The sequence below is a fragment of the Lynx canadensis genome, chromosome B1 (genome assembly GCF_007474595.2).
Source record: "Lynx canadensis isolate LIC74 chromosome B1, mLynCan4.pri.v2, whole genome shotgun sequence".
In the NCBI taxonomy this organism is placed as follows: Eukaryota; Metazoa; Chordata; class Mammalia; order Carnivora; family Felidae; genus Lynx; species Lynx canadensis.
The window spans coordinates 156,900,594-156,923,180 of NC_044306.2; the positions used below are offsets into that span (position 1 = coordinate 156,900,594).

General features: G+C 33.6%; 1 pseudogene; it reads right to left on the reverse strand.

The window, feature by feature from the left end:
* Positions 1-16,056: 16,056 nt before the first annotated feature.
* Positions 16,057-17,229, reverse strand: LOC115511607 (annotated as a pseudogene).
* Between the last annotated feature and the right edge of the window lie 5,358 nt (positions 17,230-22,587).

A 22,587-nucleotide genomic window follows, 5' to 3' on the forward strand; every position in this document is an offset into this window, starting at 1 on the left:
ATAGCTTTGTGGCATAGTTTGAAATTAGAAAGTGTGATGCCTCCTGGTTTGTTATTCTTTCTCAGAATTACTTTGGGTATTGAGGGTCTTTGCTTATTCCATACCCATGTGAGGATTGGTTGTTCTATCTCTGTGAAGAATGTTGTTGGAATTGGTGTTTGAGTTGTAGATGGCTTTGGGTAGTATGAGCATTTTAACAATATTAATTCTTTAGATACATGAACATGGAATGTCCTTTCATTTGTTTGTGTTGTCTTTGATTTATTTCAAAAAATCTTGTAGTTTTTGTCATAGAGAGCATTTTCTTTCTTGGTTAAATTTATTCCTAAGTATTTAATTGTTTTTGATGCTATAATGAAAAAAAAGTTCCTTTTTCAGATATTATTAACATAGAGAATTGCAAATGATTTCTGTATGTTGATTTTATATACTGTAACTCTATAAAATTCATCGATTAGATCTACCAGGTTTTGGCTTAGACTTTGGATTTTCTATGTAAAAGTCATATTATCCTCAAATAATGACAATTTTGCCCTAATTCCTCTAGCTAGGTTTCTAGTACTGTACTGAATAAAAGTGTTGAGAGTGGGAATCCTTGTCTTGGACCTGATCACAGAGGAAAAGCTTTCAATTTTTTACCATTGTATATGCTGTGGGTTTGTCATATATGGCTTTTATTATGTTGAATTATGTTCCTTCTAATACCCAATTTGTTCCTGTTTTTTTTTAATCATGAAAGGATGTTGTATTTTATCACATGCATTTTTTGTACCTATTGAGATGATCATGTGATTTTTATCTTTCTATTGATATGATGTATCACATTTATTAATTTTTTATATGTGAATCCTCCTTGCATCCCAGGGATAAATTCCATGAGGTCATAGTATATAATCCTTTTAATGTGTGGGTTTGCTAATACTTTGAGAATTTTCATGTCTCTATCCATCAAGAATACTAGTCTATAGTTTTCTTATACTGTCCTTATCTTTCTTTGTTATCATGGTAAGCTGGTCTGATAGAATGAGTTTGGAAGTATTTCTTTTTCAATTTTGGGAGGAGAGTTTGAAAATTATTAGTGTTAATTCTTCTTTAAATGTTTGATAGCTGTTGTGAAGCTGTCTGGCCCTGCAGTTCTGGGCTCTGATATTTCAATTACCAATTCAGTCTTTTAACTTATTATTGGTCTGTTCAGATTTTCTATCTCTTCCTGATGTAATCTTGGTATATCGTGCATTTCTAGGAATTTATGTCTTCCAGATTATCTAATTTGTTGGCATATGATTATTCACAGTAGATTCTTATCATCCTATAGATTTCTCATTACAGCATGTCTCCTCTTTCATTTCCAATTTTATGTGTTTGAATCTTCTTCTTCTTTTTTTTTTTTTTAGTTTGTTAAAGGATCATCAATTTTATCTTTTTGAAAAATCAGCCCGTAGTTTCATTGATACTTTATTTTGTTTTTCTTATTTCTCCCTCTTTACTTCCATTTGGATCTTTATTATTTCCTTCTTTCTGCTAACTTTGGACTTAAATTGTTCTCCCCACCTCCCCCCACTTCCTTGAGGGGTAAAGCTGGGGTATTCATTTGGGATCTTTCTAATTTCTTAATATAAACATTTATAGCTTAAACTCTTCTCTTAAAACTCTTACAACATCACTTTTTCAGATATTTGATTTTTTTTAAATTTTTTATTTGACCCATTGGTTTTTCAGATGTGTAATGTTCAGTTTCCACATATTTATAGATTTTCCAGCTTTTCTCTTGCTGTTCATTTCTAGTTTCATACTGTTGTGTTCATAATGAGTTATTGGTTTGATTCAATATTCTTAAATTTACTAAGACTTGTTTTGTATCCTATCATATAATCTATCCTAAAGAATATTTTTTTTGCCCTTAAAAAGAATGTGTATTTTGCTGCTGTTGCATGGAATGTTCTGTAAATATCTAAGCCCATATCGTCTAAAGTATGGTTCAATCCAGCATTTCCTTGTTGTTTTGCTGGGTGATCTATCCATTGCTGAGGTTGCTTCTTCTTCTTATTGTCTATTTTTCCTTTATATTTGTTAGCATTTGCTTAATACACTTATGTGCTCTGATGTTGGGTATGTATATATTGACAGTTATTATATCCTGATGTATTGATTCATTTATCATTATGCAATGACCTCCTTTGTCTCTTGCTGCTATTTTTGGTGTAAAGTCTAGTAAAGTCTATTTTGTTTAAGTATGACTACCTCTTTTGGCTCCATTTGCATGGAATATCTTCTTCTATTCCTTCACTTAGAAACTATGCGTATCTTTAAAGCTGAAATGAGTCTCTTGTAGGTAGCATATATTGGGTCCTTTTTTTCTTAATTCATCTAGTTACTCTGTGCCTTTTGATTGGTGAATTCAATACATTTACGTTAGAATGATTATTGATATGTAAGGACTTACTAATGCCATCTTATTAATTTCTGATTATTTTGTATTTCCATTGTTTCTTTTTCCTCTGTCTTTGCCTACTTGTGTAAATTGGTTATTTTTTGTGGAGGTGTGTTCTACTTTGTTTCTTTGTCTTTTGTGGCTCTACTCTCAGTTTTTGCTCTCTGGTTACCTTGTGGATTGCATAAAACATTTTATAGATAAAACAGTCCATTTTAGTCTGGTAGCAACATATCTTCAAACAGCTATAAAGATGCCACCCTTTTACTTCTCCCTTTTATATTATCTATGTTACAGTTCACCTATTTTATGTTGTACATTCATTAATAATTTATACTATCTATCGTTATTTTTACTACTCGTTAACTTTTATACTATTATTGAGCAATTAACATGCCATCCAAATATAGCGTTACAGTTTTTTGACTGTCTATTCACCTTATTGTGCACTTTCACATATTTACGTGTCAGTGATTAGTGTCTTTTCATTTCAGCTTAAATAAAGAACACCTTTCAGCATTTCTTGCAAGGCAGGTCCAGTGTTGGCAACTTTTTTTTCCTCTATCGGAGGGAATAATTGAGAAGGTGTGTCTATTCCTTAACCTCTGAGCTGGACCTGGGCAATTGCAAGCTCCTTATCTCCCCTGTCCTTAGAATGTATGCTCTTCCTGCTGTTCCCACAGAGGGAACCATTTTTCAAGGACACACCCTTGAGAGAGCATTATGTTTGGAGACCCTCTGGATGGTATATGTGACTGAACTCAGTTAAGGCTTCTATATAAACTTAAAAGATTCTGGTAGGCAGGTGTGCAGATCTACTCATCTTGCAGACACCTAAGACACACCTTATAAGTTTCCTTGCATATTAAATCTGTCACCTACCAATCTGGAGTGGTTTGCATTTCTTCAGTCTCTCCCTCTGTGTACAGGAACCAGTTTGCAAACCAACATCTTTCAACATTTTGAATATGTCATTCTACTCTCTCCTAGCGGGTAGAGTTTCTGCGGAGAAATCTGCTGATAGACTAATTGGGTTCCTTTGTAGGTTACTTTCTTTTTTTCTTCCCCTGGCTGCCTTTAAGATTCTTTCTTTAAAATTGATTTTTTGACAGTTTCATTGTAATGTCTCTTGGGGAAGATGTTTTTGCATCAAAATAATGAGGTGCTCTATTAGCTTAGAGGACTTGTATGTACAAGTGCTTCCCCCAGATTTGGGATGTACTATCTATTATTTCTTTAAATAAACTATGTCTTCTCCCTCTCTTCTTTTTCTGGAATCCCAATTATTCTAATAGGTTCTTTTTGATTGAATCTGATAGTATTCATAGGCTTTTAAAAAAATCTTAGTTCCCGTTTTTCTTTTGACTGAATTGTCTTTATTCCTATACTCCAAGTCATTTATTCTTTCTTCCATCTGGTCTGCCTTGATACAGATGCAATCTTTTTCATTCTCCATTTCATTCATTGATTTTTTTCTGCTCCAGTATCCATATGGTTCTTTCTTACCATTTCAATCTTTTTGATAATGAATGGTTTCTATTCATTAATTTTATTCTTGATTTCATTGAATTGTTTTTCTGAGTTTTCATGTAGCTTTTTGAATTTTTTTCATAACCACTATTTTGAATTCTTTATTAGTCTGTGTATGTGTTTGCGATCCATGTTGAATTATCATATTCTTTTTGTGATACCATATTTTCTTGATTTTTAAATATTGTTTGTTACTATGTGCTCTGGCTTTTGCATTTGAAATAGATATTTTCTTTTTTTTTAAAGATTTTAAAAAATGTTTTTATTTATTTTTGAGACAGAGAGAGACAGAGCATGAACAGGGGAGGGGCAGAGAGAGAGGGAGACACAGAATCAGAAGCAGGCTCCAGGCTCTGAGCTGTCAGCACAGAGCCTGATGCGGGGCTTGAACTCACACACTGTGAGGTCATGACCTGAGCCAAAGTTGGATGCTCAACCAACTGAGCCACCCAGGCACCCCTGGAATAGATATTTTCTTGAATAAACTTTTGTTTTGTTTCTTATAATTCATCAGGCTGGCTATAAGAATCCTTTCTTTTGTATTCCAAAAGGTAGCACTATAGCTCAGGTTTGTGGCTTCTTCCTTGGCCACTGATCATTGCTTATTTTCTGAATAAGCTCCCTGTCTACCAACACTCCCTCTCCTGAATGCATTGGGTAGAATACATAAGGAGCTGTCCCCAGAGTGTAGGGAGATGTGCATTTATTATGTGGAACTTTAGGGGTGCCAACAGACCTGGTGAGGAGATCTTCTAGTGGGGCATTCCCAGAGGTTTGTGAGCAGACTTCCTGTTGAAGTCTTGAAGCAGACGGCAGAAAATGGGTTTTTTTAATATCCTTTGATACTTTTCTCTACTTCTTTCTCTTTATTCTCCTATCCTCCAGTTATAGTGGTTGCTCTTCAGATATCAGGGTGTTGCTAAAGAGAAATGTTTTTTTTTTCCCAGCCACAATCCACACAACTTGGATAACCAAGCAGTTACTCACCAATTCACTTTCCACCTCCTCTATGGGAGAGGTTGCTGCTACCTGCCAAACAGCTTTGTCCTTGAAATGTCACCCTGGGCAAGGGTGGCTCTGGAGAGTTCATCTCTCTCCTCTGTATCCAGACTTTTTTTTTTTTTTTTTCATCACACCAGTGTCATGTTGGAATCTCTTTTCAGGCAATATGAACTTCTAAAATTTCTCTTTCATCTATGGGTGTCTGTCCAGGTTTTTTTTCCCCTGATTGCTGCAAGTAGGGGTGGGGCAGGTTTGCCAACTCCCTTGGGTCCGCAGCCCTTACTGAGGTCTTATTTATTTTCAGATTCACAGGTGAGCAAGAGTACTGTTAAGTCCCTTAGTGTAATTTGCTGAGGCAGTTTTGTTCAGTTATGGATGTAATTGTTAACAAAAAAAGGGGAGAGAAAAAAGGAATGACTTACGATTCCATGACTCTAATGTCACTCTTTGTGAAGTACCATGTTTAACAGTCTCACTTTGGTTATGTTGGTACCATTCTTCTGGCTTGATGAAATAAGACTGAAAGCAGTATTATGAAATATTCTGAATTCCTAGCCAAAGAGTTACTTCAATTCCAGTTGCCTATTCCAAATTGTTGGGAAAAAAAAAAAAAGATTCTAAGTAGAAAGCAGAAAACAAAAAAAGTAAAAGGACAAGATATTGTAATCTCTTATTAAGAAATGTAGTCTAAAGATCTCACTGAGATCTGACTCCAGAGCAATGTTTTGTTTGGTTATGTGTTTGTGGATAGGCTAGTGAATGGATACTTAAATTGGCAGTCGAGTGAGTATTTAAAATAAAGATAAAGGGGTTGAAGGAAAAGACTGTTCAGATTATGTTAAGAATGAGACACAGGGGTGCCTGCGTGGCTCAGTTAGTTAAACATCTGACTCTTGATTTTGTCTCAGTGTAGAGCCTGCTTGATATTCTCTCTCCGTCTCTGTTCATTCCCCCTCTCAAAATAAATAAACATTAAAAAATGACAGATACATAAACAAATGAACATAGAAAGCTTAAAGGAACAAAATAATAATAAGCAAACATTCATGCTTAAAGCAACAGGATCAACATTTGTATCTGATAAAGTATTTGAGAAAGAAAGAAATCTACAACACAAAGAGGGTTATTTTATGATAATAAATTGACGAGTCTATACTGGAGATATTAGTGGTCAGTGTGCTAAATGACATGTCAAAGCATGTTAAGTCAAAACTCTTAACACTACAAAAAAGAAGTGACTATATACACTAGCAGTAGGGGCCTGACTACCACCATTCCTGCAACATAAAACAAGTAGACAAAAAAAAATCATAGTTTTAAATAGCATCTTGTAGGCTTTAGTCAAGCGTGGCATGGCTGTCCAAAATGGAAGCTTATTCTACTGCAAGTTTATATGGTTACACATTCTTATCAACACTTGTTATTGTCAACCTTTAATTTTTGGTATTTGGGAGTGTGTAGGAGTATCACACTGAGGTTTAGAAACTTTATTTTTCATTTCTCTCATGATTGACACTGAACACTAGTCATATAATTATTAGCTATTTGGGAATATTCTTTTTGGAAGTTTTTGTTCAAGTATTTCACCCACTTTTAATTTAGTGTTTTCTTTTCCTGACTGATTTGTAAGAATTCTTTATGTTTTCTAGATGTGAGTTATTTAGAAACAAACATACACATTAAAGGAACTGGAGAGTAAATGGATAACAGAGACAACAAAAGAACTTCAGAATATAAAGAAAAAAAATCTATTTGAGGAGATAGAGAATTAGACTTTCACCCATAAATGAATTACACATTATAAAATAGAATCAAAACAGGAAAGAGCAATTTGAAAAAAAATAGTGAAAATCAAGCATTTAGTAATAGTTTTGAATGAAGATGCATTAGTTTTGAATAAAAATGCACTGATGAAATAGAAACAAATTCAAGAAAAGATAGAAAAATTAAATGATCAATTCAGAATATTAAATGTTCAAGTTTTAAGAGTTCTAGAAAATGAGATCATGGAAAATTGGTAAAAATCTTTTTGAATTATAGAAAGTAGAGCCTGGGGAGAAGATTCTAAATGTTTTCAGGAAGAAAAAAAACTGGTTCATATAAATTATCATGAACCTGATACTAGAAATTCTCAGCTGCTATATCTAGAAACTAGAAATACAGGGAGCATCAATGTCAGAATTATGGGGAAAATATTACCTAACCAACATATCAATCAATACTTCCATAGTCAAAGAATGTAAATATTAACCAACAATTTAACATAATTTTGTCATATATTTATGTAGATATTTATATATACATATTTGAAGAATGCAAAGAAGAGTACTGAGGGAGTGTTTGTAAGAGAGCTAATTTGTCTCTACCATTAAGGAAACAAATGACATTTTAAAACTGAGCAATCCTTGAGGCACCTGGGTGGCTCAGTTGGTGAACTGTCACAGACTCTTGGTTTTGGCTCAGGTGGTGATCTCACAGTTTTGTGAGCTTGAGCCCTGTGTCTGGCTCTGTGCTGGCAGCATGGAACCTGTTTCTCTCTTTCCCTCCCTCCCTCTCGCTGCCCCTCCCTCCCTCCTTCTCTCTCAAAATAAAAAAATAAACTTTAAAAGAATTCATAAAAAAATAAATTTGAGCAATCCTCAACATCAGCATATTGTTTAGATTGTATAAATATTAGGCAATTAAAATAGCTGACAATTGAAAGTGGTTGTTGAATTGTATAGGGTTAGATTACTGGGAATCTAGTGCCCTAAATTTCACCCAAAATGATTTGGAGCTACATATATATTTGGTGGGAAAATCACCCACTGAAATATCAATAGGGAAATATTTACTAGAGGCTTTGTATGGCAGGTCTCATTAACTTAGATATTTGCATATTTTTTGTACCTGAATCTAATTAGTATTTATACAAAAAGTGATTGGTACCAGAAATTAAGACTGAGAAAATTGCAATGAGTGATAGGTATATTAATATTGGGAACATCGTTCTGACTAATGTCCTTTTGCAATACTTAAGGGAATTGGAAAAAGTGAAGAATGTGAGTAATTAAAGTCATTTCTCAGATAAATCTAGAAGACTGCAGAACTCACATAAGTGGAAATATTCCTTTGAGTTTGCTGTTGAAAGCTAAGAAATAGCCCTACTAATTATTAGAAATAAGAGAGACTGTGAGGAGATAATATAATGATTTATGGGCTTTCCTAATAATTTGGCAGAAACATGACCCAAATGCAGAACACTCATTTACAGGCCTTGGGTGCATGAGATTTGATAATTTTTGATACCAAAGAGTTAAATGGATAAACTTCAAGAGACTTCTTAGAAAATATCTGATGTTTGATATGTAATCCTGAGCTATCCTGTGACAAAGAAAAAAGTTTTCATTTTAATGGAGGAATACTGTTTTTCTTTGTTTGTTTCAGCTTAATAAATTCTGTTCAGTAAATTAGATTCTTAAATATGTGCTTATATACTGAGCATCAAATAGTTCTTTAATAAAGCAGACATTAATATTCTTCATTTTTTCCCCCTTCCTTCTTATTAGTTGCCATATTGAGCACCTCCTGGATGGCGAGAATTGTGCTAGTGTTTTAAAATACACTAAAAATATCACAACAACTCAAGGAGTTTCAGGAATATTCTGCACATGAGGAAATATTTGTTTGGAGATATTAAATAAATTGTTCGATATCACAACACTAGCAAAGAGAAAAATATAGCAAATGTAATATTTTTCTATTACATCATGCTGTATCATTTTAAACATATATATCTTTTTAGTCAACAAGTGTTCATTGAGTGCTTAGTGCCTATCATGCTCTATTCTTGACAGTGAGAGAGAAATAAAATGCAGTCCCTTTCTTTATGATTCTCATAGTCTAGTGAGAGAGTATTTGCATAAATACATATTTGCGGAAGCATGAAAATTTTGCTTTGGCTTTAGTATTCCTTTTTGGGAATTCTATACAAGTTGAGAAAATGAATTAAGAGCAGAATGCCACTATAAAATATCATGAGGAAGAAAGATTCCAAAACATCTATGATAAATCATCTGATACAGAAGACAGTAAGAAGAAAATTTAAATTAGAGAAAAATGATGTACTAAAAAACATATTTTGTTTTCACTTATCAAACTTGAAAATTTTTCCACAAGTGATTTAGAAATATTTTTTTTCTGATGCTTTTAAGCCTATCAAGTCAAATATTTTGAACAAAATCTTATTGAACTGAGTGCAGTAGAATGTCAGTCATTTTCTGTGGATGAATTTCAAAGAATTTTTAGTTTAACCCAAGCTATAAATTCCAAGTAACAGAACTCTATCTTTGAAACTGGTGCAGAAACACTAGTTCTTGATTCACATTCTGCTGTATGTACCAACAAAGTGTGAGAAATATTATTGAATTGGTATTTTTCTTATTTTTTTAATAACAAATTTAGGCATAAAGATACAACCATACATTTGTTTTAAGTTTTATTATGCTGAGTTGTGAAGGATTTCATTCTTCTCGTTTACTTGGTAAGAAACTTTTAGGTCTCACATAGCTAACAACCACGTGAATCTGATTGATGAACTATTTATCGAATGGAAAATCAGTGAAACAAATGTCATACGGCTGTGACTGACAATGAAGTAAATGTGGTGAAACCTTGGAGTGACATGTAAATAAACATATGATGAGTATTTTTTCACATTCTTCAATTGTATGTTAGAGTAATTATAACACATTCTCATGTAACAAAAGTACTGCCCTTAAGCAGGAAAATACTTACCACTACTTAATCCAGACACATTTATAAGATATAAAATAGATGATGGAACTGCTTTGTCAGATATCAGATGTTCAAACAAGATGGAATAGAAGTGATCACATTTTTTAACGAAGAGTGAATTAAAGATTTAACACCATACTCTGCCAATAACAATGCCAACTTTCAAGACAGCTTGCTTATAGAGAACATAGTTTATTTGTTGGAATCTGCTAAAGAAATAACCAAATGAGTGTGACTTGAGACCAAAAGTATTTCTTACATTCTGTCTGCTATAAGGAGTCTCCCAAAAGTTTGCTTCACAGAACATGCTAAATTAATGTGCATGGAATGAAAGCTGAGATGCATGTGGGAATTTGGAGGTTTGTTATATTGAAACCAATTAAATTTCTCCATTGCTATATTTTTAGATCCAAGATTAAAAGAAATTTTATCTCAGGAAGTAAGTGTAAAACAACAGCTAAGCAAAAATATTCCTGATAAAATAATATGTGAAGACATTTTTAAGTCTTCTTAAAATAGGCAGAATCTTCTTTAAGCAGTGCAAACAACTCCAATTTGAGAAATCGATTTGATGAAATTACAGGAATTGAAGAGCTGATAAATCTCTACCTAGATGATAAAAGACTTTCAAAGTTAGTGGCAAACATTATCAACAGTATCCTACATTGACAGAATTATCCCCAAAACAATTGCACACCTACCAACCACACTGAAAGTGAGTGAAGTTTTCCAAATTAAAATTTAAAACTATTTGAATTGAAATTTACATGGTTAGGAGTGAAATTATAATTATCACTTAGGGAAATTTGAAAAAATTTTAAAGTCTCATCACTTCATTCTATGATGGTATTTGTTGGCTTCCCCTAAATATTGATTTTAACATTCAACTATTTGGCATTCAATCAAAAAGTGTATTGAGGGCATATCTATAATTTCAATGTGGTACACTAATCTGCATTAGTGTATTTATTACTAAAATTATCAGGTAATATATAGAGTGGGCAGTGGATTCTGTGGTAGGAAATCAAGAAAAGCTCTATACCAGTGTTTTGAATAACAGTTTCTCAAACAGCAGTCACTTTTATAATAGTATTGAGAAAGAAACAAAGAATAGTGATAACCAATTTGACACAAAATTAAGAGTTAGTACAGTTATATTTACAACTGTAATAAAACTGTATTATTTTTGTATAGGTATCATTATGTCTTCTGTATTGATTGTACAACCAGTCAAATATGTGTTATAAAATGTGCATATTTAGTATAATATATGTAATGCATTGCATTTGAATATTTATGTGAATGTTTAGTTTTACCATTAAAGGAAAGAGGACAGTTTTATTTATACCAATTGTGAATTATCAAAGATTATATACATACTTTCATATTCTGGGAAATACTAATAGTTTTTTTCTTTTTAGGCTCAAGAAATAAGTTTGCCTCTCCTGTGATCATTGGAATTTATGAGAGTTGTCAGGGTCTACGAATTAAAACTAGGTAAAATAGTACTGTTATAGTGTCTCTTTATTAAAGGAGAAATTTCTAGTTGTTTTCCTCTATAGACAGGGCAGATAGAATAAGGGGGAAAAAAAGAAAGATGAATATAATTTTTACCAGTTGACTTCCAGTTCTAATCACACAGTCCTCTCTAGTATGAAAATAGGCAGAAAGAAGACTGGAATCAGCATTCCATACCCCATCCAAAGGAAGCCAATGGGGCTTCTGCTCTCGACTGGTACAAGGAAATGTTCAGGTAGTGTTAGCACTGGTGAAACAGTGTAGAGGTCCATTATATGATTTGCTACCTAAAGTGACTTTAGAGTGTCATTCAGAGAAAACAACTTGTGTGGATCTAACCTAGTTCTTCCAGTGTGAAGTTCTGTTTTTGTAGTTTTTATTTATCCTTTAAAACTCTAGCATAATTAACATAGTGTTAAATTAGTTTTCAGGTGTAAAATATAATGATTCAACAGCTCTCTAAAATATTTGGCACACATCGTAAGGATACTATGATTTTTTTTAAGTTTGTTGATTAGTTTTTTAAGATTTTATTTTAATTCCACTTAGTTAACATAGAGTATTATTAGTGTTATTAGTTCCAGGCATACAATATAGTGATTCAACACCCTGTACTCATCATGACAAGGGCACTCCTTCATCCCCATCACCTGTTTCTTTTTTTTTTTTTTTCCCATCACCTGTTTAACCCATCACCCTACCCCCTTCCCCTCTGGTAAACATCAGTCTCAGTAAATAAGAGTGTGATTCTTGATTTGTGTCTCTTTCACTCTGTTATTTTTTTCCCCTTTGCTATTTGTTTTGTTCTTTTAAGTTCCACGTATGAGTGAAATCTTATGGTATTTGTCTTTCTCTGACTTTTTACACCTAGCATTATGTCTTTGTAAATGGCAAGATTTTATTTTTATGGGTGGATAATATTCCATTGTATATATAGTGGAATATATATATATATATATATATATATACACACACATATATACACATACATACATATATGTATATATATACATATATACATATATATGTACATATATATACATATATATATGTATATATATGTATATATATATATACATATATATATATGTATATATATATATATATACATATATATACATACACACCATCTTCTTTATCCATTCATCAGTCAATAGACTCTTGGCTAGTGTCGATAATGTTGCTATAAACATCAGGGTGCACATATCCCTTGAAATTAGTGTTTTTGTATTTTTGGGTAAATACTCAGTAGTAGTATTGCTGGATCATTAGGGAGTTGTGTTTGTAATTTTCTGAGGAGCTTCGGTACCATTTTCCAGAGTGTCTGCACCAGTTTGCATTCCCACCAACAGTGTAAGATGACTCCTTTTTCTCCATATCCTCATCAACACCTGTGGTTTCTTGTGTTGTTGATTTTACCCATTCTGACAGGTGTGAAGTGCTATATCATTGTGGTTTTGATTTGCATTTTCCTTATGATAAGTGATTTTGAGCATCTTTTCATGTGTCTGTTGGCCATTTGGATGTCTTCTTTGGAAAAATGTCTGTTCATGACTTCTGCACATTTTTTAGTGAGTGTTGAGCTTTATAAATTCTTTGTATGTTTTAGACACTAACTCTTCATAGGATATGTTATTTGCAAATATCTTCTCCCATAAGTTGTCTTTAGTTTTGTTGATTGTTTTCCTCCCTGTGCAGAAGCTTTTTATTTTTAAATAGTCCCAATACTTTATTTTTTCTTTTGTTTCCCTTGCTTCAAGAGACATATCTAGAAAGAAGTTACTATAGCCAATGTCAAAGAAATTACTTCCTGTGTTCTCTTATAGGACTTTTATAGTGTTAGGCCTCACATTTAGGTATTTAATCCATTTTGAGTTTATTCTTGTGATGGTGTGAGAAAGTGGTCAAGTGTCATTCTTTTGCATATTGCTGTTGAGTTTTCCAAATTCCATTTGTTAAAGAGACTGTCTCTTTCCTATTGGATTTCTTTCCTGCTTTGTTGAAGATTAATTGACCTTGTAGTTGTGGACTTCTTTTTTAATATTCTGTTCTATTGATGTACAGGTCTATTTACTTGTTTTACTATGGGTACTTACCAGTACTCTATTTACATACTTTACTATGGGTACTTACCAGTACCATACTGTTTGATTATTATAGCTTTGTAATATAGCTTAAAGTCCAGAATTGTGATGCCTTCAGCTTTGTTCTTTTTCAAGATAGCTGTGTCTACTCTGGGTCTTTTGTGGTTCCATACAAATTTGAGGATTGTTTATTCTAGCTCTGTGAAAAATGCTGGTGGTATTTTGCTAGGGATTGCATTAAATCTGTAGGTTGCTTTGGGTGCTATAGACATTTTTAAAAAATTTAATGTTTATTTACTTTTGAGAGAGAGACACAGACAGAGTGTGAGTGGGGGAGGGGCAGAGAGAGAGAGAGAGTGGGAGACATAGAATCCAAAGCAGGCTCCAGGCTCTGTACTGTCAGCAGAGAGCCTGATGTGGGGCTCGAACTCACAAACTGCGAGATCATGACCTGAGCCAGTCACACGCATAACTGACTGAGCCACCCAGATGCCCCAGACGTTTTAACAATATTCTTACAATCCATGAACATGGAATGTCTCTCCATTCATTAGTGTCATCTTCAATTTCTTTCATCAAGATATTATAGTTTTCAAAGTAGAGGTCTTTCACCTCTGTGATTAGATTTTTCCTAGGGATCTTGTTATTTTCGGTCTAATTATAAATGGGATTGTTTTCTTAATTTCTCTTTCTACTTCATTATTGGTATATAGAAATGCAACATATTTCTGTACATTAATTTTGTATCCTGAAACTTTACTGATTTCATTTATCAGTTCTAGCAGTTTTTTTGGTGGGGTCTTTAGGGTTTTCTATATACAGTATCATATCATCTGCAAATAGTGAAAGTTTTACTTTTTCTTTATTTATTTGGTTGCTTTTTATTTCCTTTTGTTGTTTCATTGCTGTGGCTAGGATTTCTAGTACTATGTTGAATAAAAGTGTTGAGGATAGACATCCTTGTCTTATTCCTGATTTTAGGGGAAATGCTCTCAGTTTTTCCCCATTAAGGATTATTTTACTTAAGCGTTTTTCATATATGGATTTTAGAATGTTGAGGTATGTTCCCTCTAAACCTATTTTGTGGAGGGTTTTTATCATGAATGGATGTTATACTTTGTCAGAAGCATTTTCTACATCTATTGAAATGACCGTATGGTTCTTATCCTTTCTTTTATTGATGTGACATATCACATTGATTGATTTTCAAATACTGAACCACCCTATAACAGAAGAATAAATCCCACTTGATCATGGTGAATTATTTTTCAATGTATTGTTAAAGTCAGTTTGCTAATATTCTGTTCAGAATATTTGTATCTGTGTTCATCAGGGATATTAGCCTGTACTTTTTTTAGTGGTATCTTTGTCTGGTTTTGGTATCAGGGTATTGTTGGCCTCATAGAATGAATTTGGAAGTTTTCCCTCTTTTCTATTCTTTTCCAATAGTTTGAGAAGAATAGGTATTAACTCTTCTTTAAATGTTTAGTAGAATTCACCTGTGAAGTCATTTGATACTGGATTTTTGTTTGTTGGGAGTGCTTTGATAACTGATTCAATCTCCTTGCTGGTAATCAGTCTATTCAAATTTTTATTTTTTCCTGTTTCAGTTTTGGTATTTTCTATTTTTCCAGGGATTATCCATTTATTTTAGGTTGTTCAATTTGTTGGCATATAGTATTTCATAATATTCTCTTATAATTGTATTTATGTGGCATCAGTGTTATCTCATTTGAGTCCTTTCTATATTTTGTCTTGATAAATCTGGGTAGAGGTTTATCAAATTTTTTGTTTTATTTTGTTTCAAAGAGATGGCTTCTAGTTTCATTGATCTGTCCTATTTTTGTTGTTGTTGTTTTCTTTTTTTGTTTGTTTGTTTCTATACCATTTATTTCTGCTCAAATCTTTATAATTTTCTTCCTTCTGGTGTTTTTAGGTTTTATTTTTTGTTCTTTTTCTAGTTCCTTTAGGTGTAAGGTTAGGTTGTTTATTTGAGCTTTTTCTTGTTTCTTGTGGTAGGCCTGCATTGCTATAAACTTCCATCTTAGAACTGCTTTTGCTGTATCCCAGAGGTTTTGGAGTGTTGTGTTTTCATTTTGATTTGTTTCTATGACTTTTCTTATATCTTCTTTTATTTCTTGGTTGGCCCATTCATTGTTTAGTAGCATGCTATTTAACCTCCATGTATTTGTGATCTTTCTAGATTCATTCTTGTGGTTGAGTTCTAGTTTCATAGTGTTGTGGTCAGAAAATATGCATGTTATGATTTTTATTTACTTAAATTTGTCAAGATTTGTTTTGTGGACTATTATGTGATCTATTCTGGAGAGTGGCCCATGTCCATTTGAAAAAAAAATGTCTATTCTGCTTCTTTAGAATGGAATTTTCTGAATATATATGTTAAAACCATTCTTTCCAGTGTGTCAATGAAAGCCATTTTTTTCTTGTTGATGTTCTGTTTAGATGATCTGCCCATTGATGTATGTGGGGTGTTAAAATCTACTATTAGTGTATCATGATCAATTAGTTCCTTTATGTGTTTATTAATTTTTAATTTTTAAAATTTTTTAGCTTTTATATTTGAGTTTATTCTTCATTTAACTTAAAAACTATAGTTGAATATTGAAAACTATAGCAAGTAGTGAGCTATGATTATAATCCTTTACGCATTCACCACTACATATAAAATGCCAGCAGTGGTATTCACTGGCCCCATTAAGAGGTCTGACACTGAACACCACCCCTAGAATGATGTTCATCATCTTCATATGATTTTCCATTGTGATGGCACTTCCTTTCCTGATTTGGATCATAGTTCACCAGTTCCACCTTCTCCATTTCATCGATCTCTTTTACTTCCTTCATCTCGAGTAGGAGTTTTTCCAGATAAGGGAGTTTATCAGGAGACAGAGTTATTCTCAGGAAAGTTTACCTTAAATTGCATGATTAGGCAACCCTTTTCATATGGTCTATGATAAATTGGCATGCCTTCATTTAGCATATCCTTGATGTTTCCATACTCGAAAGTCTGACCAGGATGAGAGGTGGTGAGGATGGTTCAGTTGTCAAGAGTAGATATTGGCTTTTGAAAGTCACACTGTGTTTCAACCAGTTGTATATCCATACACATGAAAAGGTCTTCTTGCTCAATAAAAACATCATGGTCCATCTGGTCTAAAATAATGATAATATCCCTTGGTTCCAGTGCTTCTTCTTGGTCTCCTTCACTATGGAATGTTATCTTCTGGCCATCTTTCATGCCTTTGTTAATAGGAATTTCTAAATCTTCTCTTGAACTGAAGCTTTTTTTTCCTTCCACTGCAGCTTTTACATCTATCTTTACAAGTGATCCATTCTCCATGGCCTGGTACTCCATGAACACAGATTGGATTTGCTGAACCATTCCAGGTCCTATTTGATGAATTCTTATTTGCATTCCAGTACTTTGGTAATTGGGACAACATCATTACCACCTCAGTCCTCACATTTGTCACAAATCATGTTCTTTTGCAGAGCTAGTTTTCTTGTTGCACCATTATATAAATATAAGGTTATTGAGAATGATATACAACATTTTTACCTCTCCTTTCTCTCTGCATCCTTCCTCCTCCTCCAAAAAATGTATTAAAGTTCTCCATGGGGGAGCCAAAACTACCACCAGCTCCACCTTCTTTAATTACCTGTTCTCCTCCTTTGTCATTTAATTCCCTTTTCTTTGCATCAAACAGCACTTCATAAGCTTGAATCTCTTTAAACTTCTTTCCTTCATTTGGATTTTTATCAGGGTGGTACATCAAGGCCAGTTTCCTGTAAGCCTTTTTTAATTCTTCCTAGGTGGCATTGGGTTTGACTCCCAAAAACATCATACTAAGTGGTTTTTTTCACCATTTTCTACAGCTGGTGAGTGGGCTGAGGCCAGTGTGGGGGAGGAGGAAGGATGCAGACAACTCTGGCAGCCACCACTCTTCCCCTTCTCCCTGAACATTCTGCAAAGTTCCCTGTTAATAATTGTTTAATGTATTTGAGTGCTTCTATGTTGGTGCATAAATATTTACAATGCTTGTATCTTCTTGTTGGATTGTCCCCTTTATTATTATAGAGTGTCTTTTTTTTTGTCTCTTGTTACAGTCTTTGTTTTAGAGTCTGTTTTGTCTGATATAAATATTGCTACTCTGGGTTTCTTTTGACATCCATTTGCATGATAGATGTTTCTCCATCCTCTCACTTTCTATCTGCAGGTGTCTTTAGGTCTAAAATGAGTCTTTTGTAGGCAGCATATAGATGGGTCTTATATTTATTCACTCTGTCACCCCATGTCTTTTTATTGGAACATTTATTCCATTTACATTAAGTACTTATTGATAGATATGTATTTATGGCCATTTTATTATTAGTTTTGTGGTTGTTTCCGAAGATATTTCTGATTGTTTCTTGTCTTTCTTTCATATTTTGCTGATTTTCTTTAGTGACATATTTGGATTTCTTTCCTTTTATTCTTTGAATGTTTATTAATGTTTTTTCATATGTAGTTACCATTAGGTTTGTATATAAACTCTTCTGCATATGGCGTCTCTATTAAGTTGGTGGTCATTTAAGTGTGTACCCACTCTGTTTTCCTCTCCTCCCCACATTTTAGGGTTAGGTTATTATATTTTTATATCCTGTTTTGTGAAATCCTTGACTGAATTTTTACAGAAATATTCATTTCTATAGATTTTGTGTTTCCTACCTCTATCCTGTCACTTTTGGTGTGTCCTTTACACTCTAAGTGTCCCCTTTAATATTTTTTGCAGGGCTGGTTTAGTGGTCATGAAGTCTTGTCATTTTTATTTGTTTGGGAAACTCTTTATCTCTCCTTCTGTTCTGAATGATAGTCCTGATGGATAGACCATTCTTGGCTGCAGATATTTCCCATTCAGCATTTTAAATATATCATGCCACTTGCTTGCTAAGATATTGTTGAAAAATCTCCTGCTAGCCTTATGGGTTTTCCTGTGTAAGTTACTTTGTAAGTTACTGACTTCTTTTGTCTTGCTGCTTTTAAATTTTTTATCACTATACTTTGCCAGTTTAATTACAATATGTCTTGGTGTGGTTCTGCTTTTGTTGATTTTGATAAGAGTTCTGTACCTCCTGGATTGGGATATCCATTTCCAGATTAGGGAAGTTATCAGCTATTTCTTCAAATAGATTTTCTGCCCTCTTTTCTCTGTCTTCTTCTTCTAGGACTCCTATAATATGAATGTTATTAGACTCAATTGAATCCCTGAAATCCCTAAGTCTGTTTTCATTGTGTATAATTCTCTCTCTCTCTCTCTCTCTCTCTCTCTCTCTCTCTCTCTAGCTTGATAACTTTCTATTACTCTGTCTTCTAGGTCACTCTTCAATCCTGTACTACTTCCAGCTTGCTGTTCATTCCATTGAGCATGTTTCTCATTTCGTTTATTGAACCCTTTACCTCTGCTATATTATTCCTTATCTGTGTGCTAAGGGTCTGACTCATGTCTTCTACTCTTTTGTCAAGTACAGTGAGTGTCCTCATAATCAATGCTTTAAATTCTCTATCAGACATGTTACTTATATCTGTTTTACTTAGATCTCTGACTGTGGCCTGGTCCTGTTTGTTCATTTGGAATAAATTTCCCTGTCTCCTCATTTTGTCTGCCTCTATGCCTGTGTCTCTGTGTTAAAAAAGCCAGTTGTGTCTTCTGCTCTTGAAAGTAGTGACTTCATGAAGAAGAGGTCCTGGAGTTCCCTTCAGTACAGAGTCCCCTATTCACCAGAACCTGGCACTTCAGGGGAATATTCTATGTATGTTGCTTATATCCTGTTGTTGTGTCTGAGTCACTTTTCTCTTCAGTGCAGTTGCCTGCACTTACTCTTTGCCTATTGTGGGCTATGGTTGCTCTCTGTGATATCAGGCAGTGGGACCCAGGAAGGCTGGCTCTGAGGGCCATGCCTGCTGCAAAACTTGGGAGCAGGGAAGCAATATTAGCAAAATTTGTACTGGGCCACCAGTCCTCTGCCAGATTTCCAAAGTGCTATGATGTTTGGTAACTGTGTGCCAGTGTGGTGAGTGGTGCAAAGCCAGGCATGATACATGCTGGTGGTTGGAGGTGTGTGGCTGGCATGGTGTGATGGCTGGGCATAGCACTGTAGCTTGGTGTGGTGCATGGAAACAGCTGTGGCATGCGGCAGCTTGGCATGGCATGAAGGTGTTTGGGGGTACATGGCTTGGTGTGGTGCGTGATGATAAATATACTCAATATCCTTCACCAATTTAACGCATCTTCTAACCCTCTCCCTTCCATCAACCACCAGTTTGTTCACTATATTTAAGAGTCCATTTTTTGTTTGTCTCTGTTTTTATTTCTTAAATTCCATGTTTAAGTGAAATTATATGGTATTTTTCCTTTTCTAACTGACTTATCTCACTTAGCATTTCACCCTCCAGATCTATCATCATGTTGCAGATGGCAAAAATTTCATCCTTTTTTATGGCTGCATAAAATTCCATTGTACACGTGTGTGTGTGTGTGTGTGTGTGTGTGTGTGTGTGTATCTTTATTATCCACTCATCTGTGGATGGACACTTGGGTTACTTCCATGTCTTGGCTATTGTAAATAATGCTGCAGCTAACGTGGAGGTGCATACACCATTTTGAATTAATGTTTTCATTTTCTTTAGGTAAATACCCAGTAGTGGAATTATTGGATCATATGGTAATTCTATTTTTAATTTTTTGAGGATCTCCATACTGTTTCCCATAGTGTTTCCATCAGCTTGCCTTTGTACCAACAGTGTAAGAGGGTTCCTTTTTCTCCACATCCTTGTCAACACTTGATGTTTCTTGTGTTTTAACTTTAGCCATTCTCACAAGTGTGAGGTCTATCTCATTGTGGTTTTCATTTGCATTTCCCTGATGATGAGTGTATTGAGCATCTCTTTATGTGTTCTGTGGAAAAATGGCTATTTAGGTCTTCTACCAATTTTTTAACTATTTGCTGTTTTGATGGTGAGTTGTATAAGTTGTTTATGTATTTGGATATTAACCCCTTATTGGATATATCATTTGCAAATATCTTCTCTCATTCAGTAGGTTGTCTTTCAGTTTTGTTGATGATTTCCCTCACTGTGTAAAAGTGTTTTATTTTGATGTAGTCTTAACAGTTTAATTTTGCTTTTGTTTCCCTTGCCTCAGGAGACATATCTAGAAAAATGTCACTAAGGCCTATGTCAGATAGATTACTGCCTATGTTTTCTTCTAGAAATGTTATGGTTTCAGGTCTTACATTTAGGTTTTAATCCATTTTGAATTTGTTTTTGTGTATAGTGTGAGATATTTGTCCAATTTCATTCTTTCGCATGTAGCTATTTAGTTCTCATGACACCATTTATTAAAGAGACTGTCTTTTTCCTCATTGTATATTCTTGCCTCTTGTTATATTTTAATTGACCATATCATTGTGTTTATCTTTCTATCCTGTTCTGTTGATCTACACGTATATTTTTGTGCAAGTATCATACCGTTTTGATTACTACAGCTGTAATATACCTTGAAATATGTGATTATGATACTTCTAGTTTTGTTGTTGTTTTTTCAAGATTTATTTGGCTATTTGCGGTCTTTTGTGGTTCCATACAAATTTTAGGATTATTTGCCCTCGTTCTGTGAGATTGCTTTGGGTAATATGGGCATTTTAACAATATTTGTTCTGCCAGTCAATTAGCATAGATATCTTTCTATTTGTTTGTATCATCTTCAATTTCTTTCATCAGTGTTTTATAGTTTTTGGTGTATAGATCTTTACACTCCTTGTTATTTTTGCTGTAATAGTAAATGGGATTGTTTTCTTAATTTCTCTTTCTGCTACTTCATTATTAGTATATAAAAATGCAATAGATTTGTGTATATTGATTTTGTATACTATAACTTTAATAAATTAATTTATCAGTTCTAGTAGTTTTTTGATGGAGTCTTTAGGGCTTTTAATATATACTATTATGTCATCTACAAATAATGGAAGTTTTACTTCTTCCTTACAAATTGAATGCTGTTTATGTCTTTTTCTTGTCTGATTGCTGTGGCTAGGACTTCAGAATTATGATGAATAAAAGTTGTAACAGTGGAAATCCTTATCTTGGTTCTTAGGGAAAAAGCTTTCAGTTTTTTACCATTGAATATGATATTAGCTATGGGTTTTTCATATATGGCATTTAGAATGTTGAGGTATATTGCCTCTAAACCTACTTTATGAGAGTTTTTATCGCGAATTGTTGTTGTACTTTGTCAAATTCTTATTCTGCAAGTATAAAGATTATCATATGGTTTCCTTTGTCATTTCTCTTGTTAATGTGATATATCATGTTGTTTTGCTTTGCCAGTATTGAACTACTGGCAAAGTCTCACTTGATTGTGGTGAATAATTTTTTACTGTATAGGTGGATTCAGTTTTCTAATATTTTGTTGAAAAATTTTGCATCTTTGTTCATCAGAGCTAATGACGTGTAGTTTCCTTCCTTCCTTCCCTTGTTTTCCTCTCTTCTTTTCTTTTCTTTTCTTTTCTTTTCTTTTCTTTTCTTTTCTTTTCTTTTCTTTTCTTTTCTTTTCTTTTCTTTTCTTTTCTTTTCTTTTCTTTTCTTTTCTTTTCTTTTCTTTTCTTTTCTTTCTTTCACCTGGCTAAAGATTTATCAATTTTGTTGGTGTTTTTAAAGAACAGCTCCTGGTTTCATCAATTTGTTCTATTGTTTTGAAATCTCCATTTTATTTATTTCTTCTCTATTCTTTATTATTTCCTTTTGTGTACTGGCTTTGGACTTTGTTTTATTTTTTCTTACTCCTTTAGATGTCAGATTAGGTTGTTTGAGATTTTTCTTGCTTCTTCAGGTAGGCCTCTATTGCACAATCTTACCTATTAGAACAACTTTTGCTGCATCTGAAAGATCTTGGACTGTTGTGTTTTCATTGTCATTCATCTCTGTGTATTATTTCATCTTTGATTTCTTGGTTCTCCCATTCATTGTTTAGTAGAATGTACTATAACCTCCATGTATTTGTGTTCCTTACAGACTTTTTCTTGTGGTTGATTTTTAGCTTTATACCATTATGGTCAGAAAAGATACATGATATGATTTCAATCTTTTTCAATTTATTGACACTTGTTTTGTGGCCTAACATGTGATCTCTTCTGGAGCATGTTACATACACACTTGAAACAATGTATATTCCCTCTGTTTTTGGATGG